Below are 6,845 nucleotides of genomic sequence, written 5' to 3' on the forward strand. Positions count from 1 at the left end.
TATTAGTATTATATGATATAAAGGTAATGACATTTGTATAATATATTGTAAATTGGAAAGGTATTTGTAATATTAAATAGTTAGTACAGTTGCTAAAAAAGAAAATGAATACTTTGTTATGGGACGGACGAAAATAAAAAAAATGGATAAATTATTAAGGGATGGAGGGAGGCAGGGAGAATATTTTTATTGAAAAGCATAGAGATTGAATGATAGAAAAATTGATTTAAAGAACAAACCAAATTATTTGTGTATATATTTTTTTTCTATGTTTTACTCTTCATTTATTTGATAATTTGTCCTACATAATCATTTTACAGAATTTTATCCTACTTCAGCATAGTATTAAAAAAACAATTTTATTTTTACTAGTAAATAGACTCTTATTTATATTAGATAATCACACTAAATATATATATTTAAAATATTACATCTACTGTATTCTTAATTTAATATATATATAGATTTTTTTTTCATTTTTTTTTTATTTTTTTAATTTTTTTAATTGGATAAAATGAAAAAATTAAAAATAAAGCAAATAAAATTAAAAATAATTTTTTTGAAAAAAAATAAAAAATAAAAATAAAAAATAAAATCCACGTGTCCGCCAGGTATCGATGACCTGGGGGACACGTGGCCTCCAGCGAGCCATGCGGGCGTCTCCAGCGCCGGAGGACTAAAACAGCGAAAATTTTTCACTTATGAGACTAGTTTGCGACAGGCTCCACTTACGGGACTAAAATGATAAGGGAGTCCAGTTACGGAACTAAAAAAACAGTTTACCCTAGATTATATTACTTAAATTTAAATTTATCGAGTCTGTTATATATTGTCTATATATATATAGGTTCTTTATTTTAATGATAAATAAGACAATCTCACTATTTTCCCCAAAAATTTATAACGTACAGTATAAAATTTAAAACAAGAATACAAATAAACATTTCATTCAAAAAAAAAAATTCAAATTTGAAATATATCAAAACACTAAAATACAACCAAATACATGACGATCATTTGAATAATTATTTTTTTCTATCATGATAGAAATGTAGGGTCCTTATTTTGTTTAATTATTTTTTTCCCACATGCAATTAAAAATAGACAATTATAGTAACATAATTATGATATATATATATATATATATATTTACTTAATCATGATGAGTGCTTTTGTTTGGTATCTTATATGGTTTTTGAAATTTAAATAAGATAATAAAAGGGTGTTTGGTTAAATATGGAGATATGTTTGATTTTTAAAATATAGATTTAAGATATAGAACAATAGGTCAATAAAATATATTTAATTTAGATATTATTCCGTACAAACTAAAATTTATAAAATACAAATAAATAAATATATATATATATACATACACATATGATTAACTAAATCCATTGGTATACAAAATATTTTATTCATTTCAACTAAAAATATTATTTTTAGTATTTTTGTATGTCGCACTTACAAGTATCATTCCCTCCGTCATTCAAATTTATACTCATTTTCCTTTTTGGGTTGTCATCGGAAAATATTTTCATTTTTCTTTTAAGTAAAAAATTATTTCACTTTTGTACTGTTTTTTATTATAAAATAAAAAATTAACAATTATTACTCACTTTTATTAAAACTCTCCGGTCAAATGAGCACGCATTTATATGACGGAGGGAGTATTTTTTTTTATTATAGTATCATACATTAATATTAAAATATTTTTAATTTTTACATAAATTATATATATTACATTATACATATACATAAAGTAAAAAGAATAAAAATAACAAAATTATCTTATACACTTCCACTAATCAATATAATATATATATTAGAATTAAAAGATTGTAGATGTATCGTATTTAATTTTTGGGTAAACTGTTTTTTTAGTCCCGTAACTGAACTCCTTTATCTCTTTAGTCCTGTAAGTGGAGCCTGTCGCAAACTAGTACCATAAGTAGAAAATTTTCGTTGTTTTAGTCCTCCGGCGCCGGAGACACCCACGTGGCTCGCCGGAAGCCACGTGTCCGCCATGTGTCCCGTCAGGTCAACGATACCTGGCGGACTAGTGGATTTTATTTTTTTTCATTTGGACCAAATATAAATAAATTTAAAAAGACAAATAAAAATAAAAATAAATTAAAAATAAATTTTTAAAAAATGAAAAATAAAAATAAAATCCACGTGTCCGCCAGGTGTCGCTGACCTGGCGTACACGTGGCCTTCGGTGAGCCACGCGGGCGTCTCCGGCGTCGGAGGACTAAAACAGCGAAAAATTTTCACTTCTGGGACTAGTTTGCGACAAGCTCCACTTACGAAACTAAAATGATAAGGGGGTTATGGAACTAAAAAAACACTTTACCCTTAAATTTTTTATTTTTTGTAGATTCATAATTTAAATAATAAAAAATGACATTTAATTTAAAATGCCAAACAAATTTGTCACCCTATTGATGCATATTTACAATACTTAAAAATTAGGTGAGAACATGCATTATTAAATCACTCTCTTCTAATTACAGCTATGTTATAATTTAGTACTATTTGATTTTAATGACATCCATGTTCTCATGCTTTTTATTTTTTTATTTTTTTATTTTTATTTTTTTTCATTTGTGTACATGATAAAATCATGTGTCGACTTTAAAAGAATTTTCGCGGACCCTCTTTCATATTTTCGAGTATATATATATATATATATATTTTTATCGAGTCGCATCTAATATTGAGGTTGAATATTTAAGTGTCTTGTTCCAATTAATCTTGGGATATTATTAGTCTCACAATTTAAATGTTATTTGATTATAGTTGATGTCGCGCAATCCCAAAATTTTGTAATAGCGAACTAATTACGCAAAATATGTAAAAAAAAATATATATATATTAGCGATCGTTTATGCGACAAGAAGCATATTCGAATAATCTATAGGGTGTAAGTGTAAATATTAAAATATTTTAATTTGATATTTTTATATAAAATGATAAGATATTTTATTAATATCGTAAAATTTAGAGTTAATCAATAATAAAACGTGTCTATTATTTATGAATACCTTCGACGATAGAATATAATATAGGATGGGAAGTTATTAAATTATACAAAAAGGTTAAGAACAAGGAAATTACGTTAAATCGTATATATAAATTTTAATTATGTAATTTCATTATATATCGAATTATTTCAATTTAAAATTCATACGAACTTGTTAAAATTAAATTAAAAAGTATTTACAATTTACATATTGAATAATAGACTAAATCACATGTTGAATTTGATTAATAATTACGATGTTAATCCATATGAAACATCGAGATAATATTGAAAACATTATACTACAATATAAGTAAATCGACCAAGAAAAAATTTGAAATATATTGTTAATTATTTCAACAATATATATATATTAAAACACGTACAAAAATATATTGAGCTACATTATTCAGCACGGTCGACATCGAATATTTATATATATATATATATATTTGAAAAATAAACAAACCTACATACATTCCCTACCAGATTACACCAGAAATGTTGAGCAAATTATTCTCTAGAAATTCTAAATTAAATAAATTGTCACCTACTTGTTCAAGTTTGCTTTGAATTTAATTTATTGAATAGATGAGGAAAAAATTCAGAATAAAATTGAATAATTATTTTTTATTTTCATTAAATTAGATAATATGTACTGTGACAATGAGAGCTGTGCATGCCTGTCTCTACTCATCCAGATATTAAATATTTTGTCATCCAATTTATGAGGCTGAATAATTAGTTACAACTTACACTACATATAGATATATATATATATATTGATTTATTTAAAAATGATGTGTTGTTAGATAGTTTGAAAATATGTACTCCCTCTGTCCCGGAATTGTAGTTTGAGTTGGGTTTGGCACGGAATTTAAGGATTATTAATATTATATTGGTAGTGGATAAATAGTACGGATAAAAGACTTTTTTGTCCTTGTGGGTGTATTAGTGTAAAAAAGCAGCGGCAATTATGTAATAATAATGAAAAAGTAAATGTAGTTTTATAGTGATATGGTTGTTTATGTAAATGAGACTATTGCTTTGGGACGGACAAAAATGGCAAATAGAACTATTGTATTGAGACGGAGGGAGTATATTGAAGTACATAGGTACTCCGTTCGCGCATTGTTTTTAGATTTGATTTTTTGTGTTGTATGAGAAATTGTGTCAAAAGTATAAAATATATTACTCTCTCTGTCCCGGTGCAAAGTTGTCGTTTACTTTTTTCACGTAGATTTTTTAATATCAGTATTATAATGAGTTGTAGTGAAAAAGACGAAAATACCTCTATTAGTATTGTGTAATATAAAAGTAATGACATTTGTGTAATATAGTATAAGTTGGAATGGTATTTATTATGTTAGATAGGTAGTACAATTACTAAATTAGAAAATAGTAACCTTGTTTTTTAAGGGACGAAAATGAAAAATGACAAACAAATATATTACTTTAAATTGAATATTTGATTTTTTTTTACTTTTTGTAATGAGTATTTAAAGAATTTTTTTTTTTTCCTTTTTGACTTTTGTAAATAGTATTTTGTGTTATTTATTACTCTCTCCGTCCAAATTCTTTCTCATAAATTATATTTGCACAATTTTAATTACTTTTTTTTATTATAAATTGACAATTTTATCCTTTGAATTAAAATAGATCAAATAAGATCAAATAAAAATAGTAGATGAATGAAGATAAAAAAAAAAAAAAAAAAAAAAAGTAATCTTTTTGTATAAAAAAATAAGAAAAAATAGGACAATGAACATTCCAAATAGAAAAATATGATATTAATTTGTGAAAGGCAAGTATATTATTTTTGGAATAGCAATTGAAGTGCTAGGAGAACGTAGCGAAAATCTATCAAACTATATAAAATATTACGACAATGTCGAATTATTAAATCGCAATAGAAAAATAGAAAATTATGATCTTAAAAGTACGATTAAAAATATTGGTTATATATTGAACAATGAGAAATCAGTCGAACTAATTATATAAAAGATAGGGGTTTGTTCACTCAGTGTTTTTTAATGTTACTATTCTCATAAATATTATTGAAAAATACAAAACACATAATAACACAACGTATATAATATATAGTTTATGTTATTACAAAAAATCAATAATTCAATATAAAATATTATTTTTTATATTAATAGTATAATTTCTCATACCTAATAAAAAAAAACACATTAATTCAAAAATACAAAGTGAACAAACCCATATATTTAATTATATTGTAAATCATTGAATATTTTTATATTAAATAAAAATATAATATTTTTTGAAACATATAATAATAATAATAATAATAATAAACGTTAGCCATATTAATATATAGACATTTCTTTATATGAAATTGAGTTTGATACACTATATGAAATAGGTTGGAACAAATTAATAAATACTACTCAATTGTGTGTTTTTATAACACACGAAGTGCTGAAAAAGTTGGTTGTGTTTCTTTTTTTTTTTCTTTTTTTTTTTTTGTGGTTTTGTTTAAATAGTTTGTGTAAATATTATTTTTAGTATAATAGTTTGTTCGAAAAAATACTGGATATGTTTCTTTTGATAAATTTAAAAAAAAAAATTAATTTGACTTTGGTATTAAAATAATATATTATAGAATTTTTTGTGAGATAAAACAATTGTTTTTTTTTTTTTTTTTTTCGAAAAAATACCAGAGTCCAAATAATAGAAATCAAGAATTTGGAAGCAAAAGAAACAAACTTATAATTGATTTCAGTTTTAAATTGTAATTTTAATTGAAATGCATAAAACATTCAATATAAATATCACTTACAACACCTTTTTCTATTTGATTTACTATTTACAAAACAATAAATATCAAAACATTTTCTTCGGATTTTTACTGTATAACCATGGCAATTTCAGTAAAAATTTATTTTTAACTTTTTACTGTATCAAGCATATTTTTCTATTACTACTTTTTACTATTTTAAAAAATAAATCAAAAACCCCAAAAGCATATCCACTATGTTCTTACAACGCTATTTTTAAAAAGAATTATACCTTCAATATCATTTTAAAATTTTTAATTTTTAAATTTTGATTAGACTAGTTAGTTATCTTAATGTAATTATTTATATTATACGATAACTAATTTCACTCATACATTCTTAATTATTTTTATTTATTATACCTCTCTTAAATTCTCGTGTCTACAGAGAGAGTAATAAATAACACAAATTTTTTTATAAAAGTAAAAAAAAAAAAAAAAATTCAAATACTAATTACAAAAAAAGTCAAAAAATCAAATATTTAAAATAATAGAGTATATTTTATACTTTTTGACACAATTCTTCATACCACATACCTAAAACCAATTCATCTAAAAATGTGAATACACAGTGTGAATGTGAGTGATTTATTAACTAAGCTTTGTTTATATACACTTTTGGAACTTTTCACACTATTCATTAACCGTAATTTCTTACATTAATATCACACCAAATATCCTTTTACTCTCACAAAAGCATCACATCAAATAATCAACTTTTTACTATTCTAAAAAAAAAAAATCCGATCAAAACAAAAAATCTAAAATTCCAAAACTTCAATCTAAATAAGTCCTAAACTTTCACTACTCCCCTAGTTTTCCATTCCAAATTCTTGTTCATATATTATACACAATATATCTATTGTAGTATTTATATAAACTAAATATATTATGAGGTCTTTCTCTTGTCTACTCGAACCCCTGTGGGACGGGATAGGCCCGGAGGCCTAATTTTTCCTGGTAGGGGAGGTTATGGGCATATAAAATAGTTCCGATAAACATAGTTTCTAAAGTAAA

The sequence above is a fragment of the Andrographis paniculata genome, unplaced genomic scaffold (assembly GCF_009805555.1).
Source record: "Andrographis paniculata isolate CXL003 unplaced genomic scaffold, ASM980555v1 Contig98END, whole genome shotgun sequence".
Taxonomy (NCBI): Eukaryota; Viridiplantae; Streptophyta; class Magnoliopsida; order Lamiales; family Acanthaceae; genus Andrographis; species Andrographis paniculata.